We start from the raw sequence: 15,483 nt of genomic DNA, 5'->3' as shown, positions 1-15,483 counted from the left end.
AAAGGTGTCTATTTGCGAGAACTTCGTTGACGACTTCGAGAACGAGATCCATCGTAACGCTCGCAAAACGCCGGTGCAAACGTAAGCGAAGCGACTGTAGCGACGGCCGCAATAGCCGATAGATGCCTTCAACGTGCGGCCGGCGGTAGCTTTCTTTTCGGCTGCTGCTAGGCCGCACTGCTGGCCGCCAGAAATCACGGAGTCTGTATCACGCCATGTCACGTCATGTTTCACGTCACTGAGTCCTCTGTCGTCATAGCCGAATCCCAAGTTTGAATCACAGCGGCGGGAAAAACCTTTTCAACTTCGAATCCAAATTTCTTAGAAATAAATGCATTTTTCGCTGCCGGCCAAGTGGCAACAAAGCCATGACATGCCGAACTATCGGATTTTGCTATAAAAAATATATTAATAGTGCTCTCCTCAGTGTCCCTTTAATGGGAGTCCGTCCCAAGCCGTCGTGTAGCTGGAACCACTTTAGTTGTTGTAGCAATCCGCAAGCAAAGCCGAACGAAGCCAAAAGAGAGAAGAACAGAAAGAAGACATAGAAGGAGAAGAGAAAAATCAAGCTAGGAGAAAGAGAGAGAGAATAAACTTTATTAATATGAAGTAATTACGCGGGTGGTTCACCCAGAAGAATAGAAGAGAAAAAGAAGGGAAGAAGGAAAGGGGAAAATGGAGGGACCTAACAGCTCTCGCCGAATGTGTTAAGTTGTAACCTAGTTTAGCCATGTTTTTACTAGTTATCAGTGGACACACATTCGCTTCCCTTCCTGCATTATATTTTTCTTTTTCTGCAGCGCAAAACTGATCGCTTAATGGCGATCAATGTAAATCGAAGTTTATCGACACAGCCTAAAGGAAACAGTGACAGGTTTCCGAAGACCGAGAAAGCACACTCAGGTGAGGCGTCAGCACTTTAAAGAAAGTATGAGTGTTTGCAAAGAGTACCGTTCGGGTACATAAAAGGAAAAGAGCGGCAATATCAACTCGAACTTGTTTCGAGCTGCTCAGGAAACACAGCGTGGATAAGAAGACTCAAGTGTCGGCTCGAGCATGTTGACAGCGAAAGATAAAAGCCGCGATACAACCCCACGCTGAAAGAGCGCTCTTCGGCGAAACGCCGATAAAGCATGCAATCATCGATAAGAAGACTCAAGCAGGGAAGCAAAATGTGACACGATAGACCGATTCAATCACGAGTGAGCGTTAGCGATATAAACCCATGCATTTTCTTGGAATCAAATTTGACTCGTGGAGGCCAGAACTAGGCACCGTATTCAGAGCTGCACTTAACGCGTTACAAATAATTGATTACTTGTAATCAATGATATTTTTTGCGATTTGTAATTAATCGATTACGTTTTCAAACGGTAACGCTCCGGGTAATTCAGTTAGTTTTTTCTGTAATCTATTACTTATATTTGCGTTTGTCGAAAAAACAAGTTGTAACCAATGATATAACTGTGAGAAATTCAACCTGACGGCAAACACTGGAGCCATGGTGCAGCGGGGATGTCTCCTTTGCGACCGAGCGAACACAGGCTTGCTGAGGAGTAGGCACGATCATGTCCGGACCACAGCCGGGTCACCGCTGTCTTCTACGGCAGTTTTCGCCCCAAGAAATATCGCGTGACCGCTATGTAGGGACCCCCGTATGATAATGCCGCAACTCACCTCCCACTATCACTCTAAACACGAATCAACCCAGACGAATGTTCTCGGTCCACTATTGTTCCTTATTTACTTAAACGACTTAAACTTCGACTCCCCTGTACGGTGCCATTTTTTCGCTGACGACTGCGTTGTATATCTGCCTATTCAAAATGCGAAGGATCACCATGTGCTGAATGACTACCTATCAGAGGTCTCAAGGTGGTGCCTAGTCTGGCAAATGTCACTAAACACGTCTAAGTGCTCAAAAATTACATTTACGCGTAAAAAGTGCGCTCTTAATTACACATACACAATTAACGGTGCAGCTGTCTCCCCGTAAACGAATACAAATACTTGGGGGTTGTATTCAATAGTAACTTGAGTTGGAGTTCGCACATCGGGCATATAGTTTCAAAGGCGTCCAATAGGCTTTGGCTGTTAAGAAATCGTCTAAGGCACTGCACATCTAAAACTAAATTAGCAGCTTACACTGCACTCGTACGGCCATTACTGGGATGTGGTTTGGGATTCGCACACCCAAGTAGATGTACAGCGCATTGAAGGCGTTCAAAGGAAGGCGCTTAGATTTATCTGCAATGCATATGGAAGGCACGTTTCGGTTACTAATCTATTGAGGCAATCTGAACTGCAGACACTTCAATCTCGTCGCAAGTTGCACCGTCTAAAAATGTTTCATGGGATTGTTAATAACTTAACAAACGTTCAGTTTGAGACCTACATGGCATACAACACCTCACGACCAACGCGCAATAAACACAATTTGACAATCATGGTGCCACGGCGCCGAACGAAAGCGTATCAGTTTCCTTTTTTTCCAAGAACGATATTGGAATTAGAGCACTGCACGGGCCTGAATTTGAGGCCCGAGCCCGGCCCGGGCCCGCGACCTGAAGCCCGAGCCCGGCCCAGGCCCGCGGCTTCAAGCCCGGGCCCGGCCCAGGCCCGCTAAATTATCGCTCTAGTGAGCCCGGCCCGGCCCGTGAATCCCGGAGTGAAGCCCAGCCCGGGCCCGGCCCGGCCCGGCCCGCTTCACAGTACCGCTTGAGGTATACTGCTCACTCTGAGCAAGTAGACTGCTACTAGACCGATAAGAAACTGGCCGACAAAGGTTCTGAGTTTGGCTTGCAGAAACTTGGTTCTTTTTGACCCAGAAGGAAGTGATTAAGAGTAGTGCTCGCCAGGCCCTCTTCTGGACACTGATCTCGTGTACGTGCGCAAAGGTAAACTCGGAAGTTCCGAGAACCAAATAAAAAGGGCTGCATACGCGCGTAATAGACTACTTTGCATTCCCCTATGATTTTAATCAGTTATATTTTGCCGCCCGCGAAGTATAAACATTAAAGCTGCCTAGCCAGCAGTGGGGTGACATTTTTTTAGTGAACGCGATCTCACAGGTTTAACTCTTAGCCGAACTAGTCGCTTTTCAGCAGAAACGAAAAGCTAAAAGGCTTGAGTATTTCACGGTGTGTGTTTTGAAGACTATAAGCGTCCTGAACTAATATGTCCTTCCCGAATGCAATTCTAATAGTGTATAGGTATGTTTTGGGATGACGAACGATCAATGGGCGATTAATACCGGTTACATTTTACTCTCGTTGGTGGAGCAGAAGATAACGCGCGAACCACGTGATAACTTACAGGGCAAAACACTTGTCATGTCAACCAGGCTGAAGAAGCAAGGAGGGATAGATGTGGTTATCAGATGAGATTTACAAACTCTCGCGAGCTTTTGTGACTATTTCATTTACGAGTAGTTCCGGTCAGCTGATCAAAAAGAAAACCAAACGCGCTTTAGTTTGTGAATTTTCTCACACGAGAAAAATATAGCTATAAAATGAAAGCGATGTTTTTGGGGCTTAAGGGCCCAAGGGGAGTCAGGCTGTGAGAGACAGCGAAGCAGAGAGCTCCGGATCATTTCGACCACATAGGTTTCTTCAAATAGCAATGATAATACAAAGTACATGGCTGTCATGCTTGCCTCCTAAATAGAAATGCGGCCGCCGAGGCTAGGAGCAAATCCTGGTTCCCCGGCTCAGTAATCAACACCTTATCCACTAAGCCACCGCGGTGCGGAAACAAGGAAATAAATAAGTCAATCAATAAAGCTTAGTTCTTTTCTCAGCGCGTACTATAACCCATAGCTCACCTGTGCCGCTGCTCCAATGCCGCAATTGTGTACTTCACTCTGCAATAGTGAATGAATAGTCGGACACCAGCCGTTTCTATACGGACCGAAGCCCGGCTCGGGTCCGCAGGTTTAAGCCCGAGCCCGGCCCGGGCCCGCAACTTCAGGCCCGGGCCCGGCCCAGGCCCGGCAAAACAGATCATGTCCCGGCCCGGCCCGGCCCGCGGGCCGGGCCGGGCCCGGGCTTTCGGGCCGGCCCGAGCCCGTGCAGTGCACTAATTGGAATGGTTTCCTTGTACCGCTCCTGCCTTGGCCACCAAAGGGAGGCTGGCAGTATTGAATAAATAAATAAAATAAAATAGAATGTAAACGGCCTGTTCTCTAGCGTCCTCTCTAATCGAGGTTCACTATACTTCGTTAGATGCGGGGTTAATTTTTACAAAAAAAAATGGCAGTGGTTTAACTCTGGTTAAACCTGGAGGATTGCGAAAGCAACGAGGAGAGAGAGAGAGAGAGAGAGGCGATAGAGAGCGCGCGGCGGCGGCCCCGGCATGCTAGCTATGCGCCGCTACTGCGCATTCGCAACTGGCGACCGCGGCGGCGGCACCTCTGAGTCACCCGCGCAGCGACGGCGGCGGCGCGCCAGCTGTGCGCTGTGGGACGTCACTGTTCCTCGCGCATGCGCAGTATGGCCTTTCGTCAGCTCCGCGAAATGGCTCGGTGACTCGTTTAGGGTTGCTTTCGCAACAACAAAAAAAAAAACGGAGCAACCACTGCTGACAGCGGGAGCAGATTTAGGGTAGATTTTTACCCAAAAGTTACGGAGTACTTGCAGTTGGCAGCGAGAGCAGATTTGGGGTAGATTTTCGCCACAAAAAAAAAAAAAAAGCGGAGTACTTAGGGTACACAACGGGTACAGATATTCACGGCAAATATACGGCGTTTTCGTGGTTAGCAATTGGAGGTTTGTTTTGAAGATTGGCAGTGCTTTTAGGTGTGAGTGCACTTTGTAATTACAAAGAGCACAGCGCCGCTGCGGGTCTCATTCCGCCTTCGTTGAGTAAGGTGATACGCTGTGCCATGGCTGCGGCTTCGTGTGTATGCATGCATGGCGCCACGATCTCGCAACGCCGGCATCCAGGAGGAGTTGAAGACAGCGTTCAACTTGTCTATATGGCGCTTACGCCACTCCTTACTGCGCTGCTTCAACTGCTGACAAAAAACTCAGAGGGTACTTTGACTGTCTAAAGTGCGCAGAGGCGAACATGTTTTCCGCACCGCTTTGACTGCCTCTGTGGCCCTGGTGACGTCACCACTGGATGACGTCACACTTAAGTAATGACTAATTAGGAAGTAATGATTAATTACTAAGTAATGACGAATTACTAATTAATGGCTAATTCTTTGTTAATGACTAAATGCTAATTAACTGCTAATTAATGACGCTTAAGCTTCGCCTTTAGGAGTGGAACGCGCCAGCTTGTTGCAGCGCTGCCAGGGAAGCGACGGAACGCCACCATCAGTTCGGCGCGATGCCTTGCCCTTTGAACTCGCTTTTTGAGGAGAGGAAATGGCTCTGTCATCTCGGTGGATACCTGAACCGCACCGTACAGGAAGGCAGGATGTGGGAAAGTAAGAAGAAAGAGAAAGAGGGGCCGTAATGAAGAAAATGAAAATTGTATTTGCGGAAAGGAAATTACGCAGTAACATGTCTCGGTGGACACCCGTCAAAAGCATGACACCTCTGCTGACGACCTTCCATCGACAACAATGAGGCATTAAAGGCTTTCGCCTTAATATGAGCAAAGAAAGCAAGAACAACGCGCAATCGAGGCTCAAAAGGGTGACATATCAACAGCGCCGTACCGCCCACATCGTTACGAAGTAGCGCTGAAAGGCATGGGGCGCAAACGTTTTACAGAAAACTACATAAGACCGCTGTCTCAGCCACTTCCTCGTCGAGGTATATGCTGCACGCGAAGAACCTCCAAGCTGGCTGCCGTGTCTAGATGCATGTGTGTGCCTCCCTGAATTTTGATGTTTGATGGGGATGCAGTGTTGAGGTAGGGCTATGGCGGGCTCCTATTAAGCAGCCCGGTAACTTGAGACGCGAACCAGTCTGATTGAAGTTTTCCTCCTTTCTACGGAAGTTCTTCCATGCAATAAAGAAAAAAAAGCCTGGCTAGCTCAGTCGGTAGAGCATGAGACTCTTAATCTCAGGGTCGTGGGTTCGAGCCCCACGTTGGGCGCTTCCTTTCTTTTTATGCGAAGCATATTACTCGCACAACCGAGCTCTTCCTTGCTGCGCCGCGCACGGCCGCGTAGCTACCACGACCTTCATCGGCGCACCACGTGATATGACGTCACAACAGCTGTGAAAGCTGGGGCCTCGTGCGCTAGCTTGCGGACGCGCAGCCTCCGCTGGCGGCCTAACTCCCGCTCCTACCGCTAGGAGATACTGACGTCACGCAATTGTATACAAGGCGACGCACTCGTTGAGTCAGTTGAGCAGCGAGATGTCGGCCAGGGAGAGGGCGGCTCGCCAGACCGCAAAGCGCAAGTTACAAAGAGCCACGGGAACGGGAGAAGAACGAGAAGTACGGCTTGCCAAGCGACGTGCACAGTATGCAGCTAGACGGCAGCGTTCGACAACCGATGCCGAGGTGAAGGATGAAGCTTCGAGTATTTCTACTCGGTTCGAGCGGCGAAATGCTACCAAACGGAAAATGCGTGCTGAAGAAGCTCCTGAACAGCGGGAACAGCGCCTTGTTAAGGAGCGTGCTTACCGGAAGAAGCAACGTGAGAAACGAAAGGAGCAGTGCGCTGAAGAAATGGTTTTACTGCAGACTCAAGATACTATGCTTCCCATCCTAGGCTTAACCATAAGCTAAACCAGGCCATTTTTTTGCTCCGCATCCCATATTCCTTCTTTCTGATTTTAGCGGCAGCCCATGTTTCACAATGTTATCTGCGGCTGCATGCCAAAGCGCCTCTGACTACAAAAAAAAAAAGCTGTTCTTTGTCTGCCCTACCTCTATGTGATCCCAAAGGAACAGGGGAATTCGTCTTCCGGCTAGCTCAGTCGGTAGAGCATGAGACTCTTAATCTCAGGGTTGTAGGTTCGAGCCCCAGGTTGGGCGCTTCCTTTTTTTTTTTTTTTTTGCTCCGTATCCTTCATTATTTCTGTGTGGTATTATTCGAAACGTTAAGAGATCGAAAGCGGGCGGAGTGGGTGAGGGAACAAACGCGGGTTAATGACATCTTAGTTGAAATCAATAGGAAGAAATGGGCTTGGGCAGGGCATGTAATGCGAAGGCAAGATAACCGCTGGTGTTACGACGCAAGGTAGCAGATCCCACCGCTGCCACCAGTTGTTACGGCTCGAGGTAGCGTGGCCAGTTGTTGCGTCAACAAGGGGGCTCGTCCGGGATGAAGGAATGTCTGAACTTCAGAGTTGGTTAGATTACAAAAACAAGCAGATTTAATGACAAGAAACTGAGACACTTATTTACAAAAATTTACAAAAAGAAGAGCAAGGAATCAAAGGTTAAGAGTTCATAGCGTCGAGCGTCTGGATGAGCCTGTTAACCAAGGCTCAGAGCCACTGGATGGACCTATTACCGAAGGTCCAGAGCCACACTGGATGAACCTATTACCGAAGGTCCAGAGCGTTCGTGCCCACTTTGGTCGCAGGTTATATAGCCCAAGACTCCGCCCCTGCACCAGGCGACATTCCATCGCGACACAAAAGATCGGCACCAGCACCGCCATCGAAGACCTGTTGAGCCTCCCCACTAGGCGGTAACTCATCGTGGCACAAAAGATCGGCACCACACGTCACTGCCAACTAAGACACCTGCTTAGAGCCCGCACGTCGGAACTGGCGAGTCCGCATTCCTAAGTCCGCATTCCGCATTCCTATAGCATTGTGTCGTGTTGACGTCACAGCCGCAGCTGCGCAGGCTTCCTCTGATTCGTTCCGGTTTTTTTTTCAAGACGAGGGACACCCTTTCTTCTCCTGTTATCGGTTGCTTCTCGAAGGGAGGTCGTTTTCGCCGAGCCGAGTGTGGGAAGAGCCTCGTCGGCCACTTCCCAGAAAGCCACCCTTTTTCGTGAGGTCATCGTGGGGTCAAGTTGAAGTCAAACGACCCGTCAAAATTGCCGCTACGTTGAATCTCCCTCCGTTTCATCTCAGGTCTCAAGATGGGTCGTAACACTGGTCGTTAAGGGTAACGGAGTGGATTCCAAGAGAAAGCAAACGTAGCAGGGGACGGCAGAAAGTTAGGTGGGCGGATGAGATTAAGAAGTTTGCGGGGATACAGTGGCGGCAACTGACAAAGGACAGGGTTAATTGGAGAGACATGGGAGAGGCCCTTGCCCTGCAGTGGGTGTAGTCACGCTGATGATGATGATGATGATGATTATTCGACACCCTTATCCAAGAATTTCATCCGCGGCTGCATGATAAAGCGCCTTTGACAACAGAGAAGGCAATTCTTGCCATATTTCTAGGTGGCCCCAGAGAAAGCGCAAAATTTGGAACAGTGCCCTCCGTAGGAGGTGGCAGTTAAATTAATTATTCGACTCGAGAGTTTGCTCGGAAAGAGCAGCCTGGGTATCACAATCCCCAACGGTGGCAGCACCTGCCATCGCTGGACAGTGGCGCAAGCTATGGCTCAAGCTAGGGCTTGAGGAAATAATAAAATAGAGGGGATCATAAGGCAGGCATATAAAGCAGCCCTGGGGCTGCACCCTTACGGAAAGACTTCTTAAACTGGGGGTGTACAACAACACCGCGGAACTGTGCTAGGCACATGCGATCACACACTTAAGGAGGCTCGCGACCACATCCGCGGGGGGGAAGATCCTGGGATACCTAGGACTACATGATAGAATCCCGGAAACAAACGGCTAGGAAAAACTACCGACCGAAGTGAGGAACTTAATTTTAAACCGATACCGAAAAACATACACGAAAACGCTTTTGCTCGTGAAACGCTTTTCACGAAGGCAGGAGAGGAGCAAGAGCGAGTGTGAGTGAGTGAAAAACTTTATTAAGCTCTAGATTTGCTTTTTTTCTGCGGCTGTCAGATGGCTTCATCCATCTACTTGTACAAAGGTCAGCTGCCCTTAGTCCAGGGCTCCGCTGGAAGCTGCTGCCAGTTGTGCTCGCCGAATCAGACCTTCTTGGTCGACTCGGCGATCGCTGGAGAGCACTCCCTCCCATTGCTCCGCACTCGGGTTTGTTATAACTGGTACCACGCTTATCCTCTGGCATGCCCACGTTATGTGGTACAGCGTGGGTGGTTCTTGGCACCAAGGGCATTTGTCAGTGTATTGTGTGGGATACATTTTGTTGAGTACGTGTAGGTTTGGGTACGAGCCAGCGAAAACCCTTGAAGCCAAGCTAAAAGGCTCAGAGTGCACTGCCTACGTAGACGCGGCGAAATATGGAGGAGGCGAGTCCTTTGTGCCACCCGCGCGGTGGATATATCCGTCACCAGACAAGAAGCTCGACAAAAGGCAGGAGGTAACGTGGCATCGGCTCCAGACGCGAGCCTACTTCAGCCTGTCGAAACTAGCACACATGTATCCAAAGCAATACACCAACTTTCACAGAATGCGGCGAGATAGCCGGATACAATCACATTCTATAGAGCTGCAAAACGGCGCCGCCACCGGTAGACGTGCTACCAGTCCCTTCTCTAGAACGGTGGAAGGCTATACTGGCCAGCTCGGACCCGTTGAAGCAAGTCCGGGTCACTGAGCAGGCTCACGAAGTCGCCGAGAGCCAGGGGCTCGAAGCCATCTAGTATAGTGCCCACATAGGGTTCAATGTTGACAATAAATGCTTTCTAATCCAAATTCGATTAGTGTGTGGGCGTTCAGCTTGTAGAGCAGAACTCAGCGGCAAGAAATTGCATTCGGCGCGACTCAATCTCCTTAAAGCACGATGGCCGTAGCTCACAGCTTTTAGACACGTGAAGCATGCGCCCACAACGTACCACAATCTAACAAACCCAGGCAAACACGGGCACAAAGGGACGTTAGGAGGCAGCATCAGGCGGCGTATGGGCCGTTTACAACGCGCTGTTCTTCCGTTGAGACCAGATGGTGCCACACGTGCGCTCGGAACTTACGGTGACTTACGGGCCTCGTAAGTCACGGGCGTGTACGCCTCGATGCAGCCGTGGAAATATTGCGGGTGGCTGCCGAATGTGCTCTTTCTACGATATGAAAATGCAGGGAAAATACGTGGTGGGTTGTGGATTGCAAGACAGAGAGTTAAAGGTGCGGGATGCGATCGTTTGCGAGCTTCATGGAACCGAACTGCAGAAGGACGTACTCTCCCTGTTCGCGCCCGTTCCTCATGCACCCTTTTCGAACGTGCGAACGCAACAAACACGTTCGCAAACGCTAGATACCAATATATCGCCTGTTGCTGAAATAAACGCACGCCGTAAAATGCGTCTCTGAGCTAAACGGGCGCAATGTTCGAGCTCAAATTTCGCACAGAAATGGCATTTGGTAGGCAAAATTGTTTTATACCACGTTTGGTTGGGATACTTACCTGATTCGAACAGAATAAGTCGGATATTCACATCGTCTGCGGCGACGATCGCATCGGTAGCGCCATCTCGTTTGTTGGCAGTGAAGATTAAGCTAAAGAGGGGGGTTCGGGAGATTTGAAGACGCTCTTTCAACTGGTTTTTTAATGGTCACAGAAAACTTAGCTTCGCCCAACTAAGTTTTCAGCAAGTTAAGTTTTCTGTGGCCATTAAAAAAAACAGTCGAAAGAGCGTCTTCAAACCTCCCGAACCTTTCTTCTTTGCTGAATCTTCACGGCCAACAAACGAGATGGCGCCACCGGTGCGATCGCTGACAGAACGGCGTGATTTCCTTCGCTGTCGCCGCAGACGATGCGAATATGCGACTTTTTTTGATCGATTCAGGCAAGTAACCCAAACAAATGTAGGATGAAACAATTCTGTCGACAAAATGCCACTTCTGTGCGAAATTTCAGCTCGAAAAATGTGCCCGTTTAGCTGGGAGAAGCATTCTACCGCGTTCGTTTATTTGCGCAACACGCGATAGAAAGGTTTCGATCTTATAAAAATCTGCGAGGATAAGCGCACAACACAGCAGCATGAAGCTGTTCATCCACCGAAACACTCACTTCGTGCTTTCAGTTTCTGTGCACTCTGCTGAGACCCCATTGCTCGTTAAGTTATGGTGTGTGGCCATTAGTAAAAACAGCGCCCGAGGCCGAATTAGGAACGAAAAAAAGACGAATTACGCTCCTACATACCGCTACAGTTTATTATGCACTGCACAGCCGCGCGAGCGGACAACGCTTACCGTCATCCCGTGTATTACACGCTGTCTTGGTTCCAAGTACTGTTGAACTTCGCTCCAAGTAGGGTGGCGATGCGGCCTCGTAGACACTGGACCCGACAGCGCAAAACTACAGTGACACCAACTCACGGGGAGTTGACTTGCACACGGACACTTAGCGTGCACACACACCCCTCTTTTAAAGCGATAGCGTTAATGGCCCCGTGTCGCAGAAAAGCCGGTGTCGTCGTCGGCGGCGTTGGCCGTGAGCGAGAAATCCCAGAAGCATTAATAAATAAAAATCTCTCGGGTCGTAGCTTGGATTAGTCTACAAGGTCTTAACTGATCGATTGTAATGACTACCAGGACATCCTGTCGTAGACAAAACTTGTCATGCAGGCTTTCTTCGGTACGGAAATGCGGCTATTCCATTCGCCGGTTGAGCATAATGGGAGAAAAGAGGGGGGGGGGGGGGGGGGAAGCGACGCAGCGTTAAAACTCGACACACTGCTGCTTCAACGAGTAGCTTGCACACACTCTCGCCCCTGAGCCATTATGTAAAGCACGCGTGAGTGCCTCGGCCATGTTTTAAGGCGGAAGCCTTTAATGTCTCATCGTTGTAAGCAGCAGTTGTCGACAGAAAATGTCACGCTTTTCAATTGGTGGAAACGGTCGTGACGTCACAGTGCGGGAATTTCAAACGGGGCCAATTGTACTTTGGCTAGTAAGCATGCAACCAATTGAAGGGATCGTATAGTGATGCTCCAAGTAAGTGGGACTGAGCTTAGTTAATTGCTTAATTACCCAATTAGCCTAATTAGCTTTACTAGTCAGGCCATATAAATAAATAAAACCGATTAAGAAATTGGTCGAGCTCAGGAATCGAACCCCGGTCTTCGGCGTGAGAGACGAGCATGCTATCCACTCCGCTATGCCAGCTTTTTTTTTTCTTTATTGCCGTCTGTGACATCAAAACAAAAAAGGTACAAATGATAAAAACATCAGTCTAACTTGGCTGACGTATCAGGGCTTAAAATCTTCTCAATGCGACCAGTTCATCAAATACAGTAATCCATTCAGGTGGGTCAGCTTGTGCTCGGTACATTTCTCTCAAGCTCGCAACACTTTCAATAAAGTTTTCGCGCACCGAGCGAACGTTAACATCCGCGTGTCGCACTTGCATCCGTGTCCTCCAGAGGCTGTGGAGGCCCAGAAGCATGATTAAATCATACGGTACTCCTGCTTCATTCTGAATTGGCAAGAATCTGATGCCGTAGGGGTCCAGGGGAAAACCTTTTTTGACTGTTCGTTGGAGCACATCCCAATAGAAAATGGGGTCCCAACAGTCCAGAAATACATGTTCTACTGTCTCGGGTTTTTTGCATAATAGACAGTTTGTGGTTCATGGGACAAAAATCCCCTTTTCGTGCAGCCACGTTTTAACAGGAAGTGTATTCGAGTGCAATTTAAAGAAAAAAGATTTCGTAGATGGGTTCACAGGCATATTTTTAACTCTCTTTAATACATCGTGCCCTGGGCCTCCACGATAAGGTAACCGGTGGATTGGGGTCGGTAACATGGTGTCCACCAGATCCTTATACAGCTTTTGCTTTGACACTTTAGATAAGTACTCAGGGGAAAATCGCACATGGAGCAGCCTAAAAGAGAGTACAACCTCTCGCATGTAACCATTGACAGTGCCACACATATTCGCACAAGATGAGACGACAAATTCAGGAAGAAGTCTCTGCAACCGCACTTGGATAACGGTCATAAGAAAATTATCCCTTTGATTTCGAAGAAAGAAAAAACGCGAAACAACTTGACGCAGAAATAAATGCACAAGGCCGAGGCCTCCTTTTTTCACTGAAAGAAACAGATTGGTACGACTGGTTCTCTCCCAGTTTGACGACCAAATGAAAACAGCAAATACTCGATGCATCTTTTGAATACTGGCCCGAGATGCGCACAGCACATTCATCAAATACCATATTTTGGATACAAGGAAAAGATTGCAGACGGAGGCTCGCGCAAACATTGATAACTGCCTCCCTATCCAGGCATCTGCTTTCTCCCTCGACCTTGACATATCCTCATTTAAAGTGTTCACTTGCATCGCGATAATGCACTAGGGGGACGCCGAGATATTGCGTCGGCAAAGACGACCATCGCATCCTGGAAAAGTGTTCAGGCATCGCTTCCCAGTCGCCATGCCAAAAGCCAGAGCTTTTGTCCCAGTTTATGAGACACCCCGTTTGTTTGCAAAATTTATCCACCGTGCTGATCACCTCGGTAATGCTGCCTCTGTCTGAACAGAATACCGCAATATCGTCCGCATAAGCAAGGATTTTGACGTGAGTCGACTGCAATCGAAAGCCCGTGATGCTCTCACTTTTGATGATAGCTAAGCACAATGGCTCCAAGTAGGCCGCAAACAGCAGAGGCGATAGCGGGCATCCCTGCCTTACCGACGAATGAACTGCTATCCTGTCTGTGAGGTCACCATTAACAATAATGCGCGTGGTGCAGTTTGCATATGCCATCTTGACACCTTCTGCAATAATACGGCCTACATTAGCGTGCTCCAAAATGCTGAAAATGACATCATGGGAAACGCGATCGAAGGCTTTTGCCAGATCTAGTTGCATCATAGCGATGCGGTCCCCGAGCACATCGCAACATTCCAGCACGGTCCGTGCGACGTGCACATTTGTGGCGATACTCCTACCTTTGATTCCGCAAGTCTGGTGCGGCCCAACCAATTTCGTAATTATGCTCTGCAATCTCTTCGCTAAAACCTTCATGTACAATTTATAGTCCACGTTGGTGAGGCTTATCGGGCGATAGTTCCCCACCAACAACCTCTTTTCTGGGACATCTGATTTCGGAATCAATACTATGTACGACGTGGTGAATGAGAGTGGCACTTGTTTTCTTTCGTAAGTTTCATCTAGAACTCTTAGCAGTAACTGAGCGACTGTGGACTTAAATGCTTTGTAAAATTCGGCCCCTATTCCATCAGGTCCTGGAGCTTTTCCCGCTTGCAGGTCTTCGATTGCAGTCTCTATTTCTTTTGCAGTTATGGGCTGCTCAAGACGCTCCTTTACTTCGTCCTGAAGTCTCGGCAGGAGAGGCAAAAAGTCAACCAGGAAGGCCTCATTCATGTCACGCGTATGTCCAAGAAGCTCAATGTACTGCTCTTCAAATAGCTGCTTGATTGTAAAAGCGTCACTCGTGACTTCATCTCCGTTCCTTATCTGCCTGATTTCGTTTTGGCAAGCATAACGCTTTTCGTCACACAAAGCTCGCTTCGTCGGCGTTTCACCAGCCCACAGTTTCTGTGTCCTTGCGCGTATAACGGCAGCTTTATACCTTTCAGTGTCTAAGCGTTCGAGCAGGCTTTTCACCTCCCTTAGCTCCTTGGAATACTTCCCAGGCTCGGAGCTTTCCATGCCTATTAAAAATTGCAGTTGTTCGCGAGCTGCTTTTTCTTTCTGTTTTTCTTCGTATCGCTTCAAGCAACTTTTTTCAATGGCCCTTCTTTTTATCCACTCCTTGAAATCTTCCCACTGAACCGCAACAACGCTGGGTCGCTCCTCAAGCAGCTTCTGCATTCGATCCGCAATATCAGTTACGAATTCCTCGTCCTCTATAAGCTTTACATTAAATTTCCAGAGATTCCAGTTAAATCTTGTCTTTCTTTGCTTTATGCCGAAACTTGCGATCACTAGCCAATGATCACTAAAAGCTACAGGTATAACTTTGCAACTCGTGCAAAGAGACACGAGATCTATGGATGCATAAATTCTGTCCAACCTGGCATAACTATTACGTTGAAAATGAGTGAACTGAGGTCGATTCCCTTCGGTAAATATACTGCCAATATCCTCTAAGCTATTATCATAAGCCAGAGACTGAAGCAATTGAGCACTCTTATCATGCACAGGTGTACCCTTCACTCGATCATTAGCGGCACACACACAATTAAAATCTCCCAACAGCAACACTCGGTCGCAAACAAGGTAGGGCTCCAAACGGGTAAAGAGATCAAAACGCTCAGATTCAACATTTGGAGCATACACACATATAATGCGCCAACATAAATTGGAAAAAGAAAAATCTACAACAATAAGCCGTCCACTAGGGCAAGAAAAAACCGACTCGACAGTGATGCCTAAATTATTTCGGACAAATAATACGCATCCACCCGAGGTGCCAACGGAATGGCAAACACAAACGTTAAAGGCTGCACGAAAGGTGGACACCATGCGATCAGTGGATTCCTCACTTTCGATCTTAGTCTCTCGGACTGCAACTATGTCAAGCGCGTTTTCAGCAAGCAGGCG

At 48.5% G+C, this 15,483-nt stretch overlaps 1 protein-coding gene and 1 non-coding gene across 5 annotated transcripts in view; one reads left to right on the top strand and one right to left on the bottom strand.

Annotated features, from left to right (window-relative positions):
• The window catches only part of LOC149363621 (putative monocarboxylate transporter 5), a 106,681-nt gene that overhangs the window by 61,462 nt on the left and 29,736 nt on the right, over window positions 1-15,483 (bottom strand). The gene's annotated exons all lie outside the window — the stretch shown is intronic.
• Window positions 5,979-6,051, top strand: TRNAK-CUU (transfer RNA lysine (anticodon CUU)). The gene has a single exon. It is a non-coding gene; the product is annotated as a tRNA-Lys (tRNA).

This window comes from Amblyomma mixtum, chromosome 2 (genome assembly GCF_055824585.1).
Source record: "Amblyomma mixtum isolate Tamu chromosome 2, ASM5582458v1, whole genome shotgun sequence".
In the NCBI taxonomy this organism is placed as follows: domain Eukaryota; kingdom Metazoa; phylum Arthropoda; class Arachnida; order Ixodida; family Ixodidae; genus Amblyomma; species Amblyomma mixtum.
This window is presented reverse-complemented; position numbering and strand designations above follow the sequence as displayed.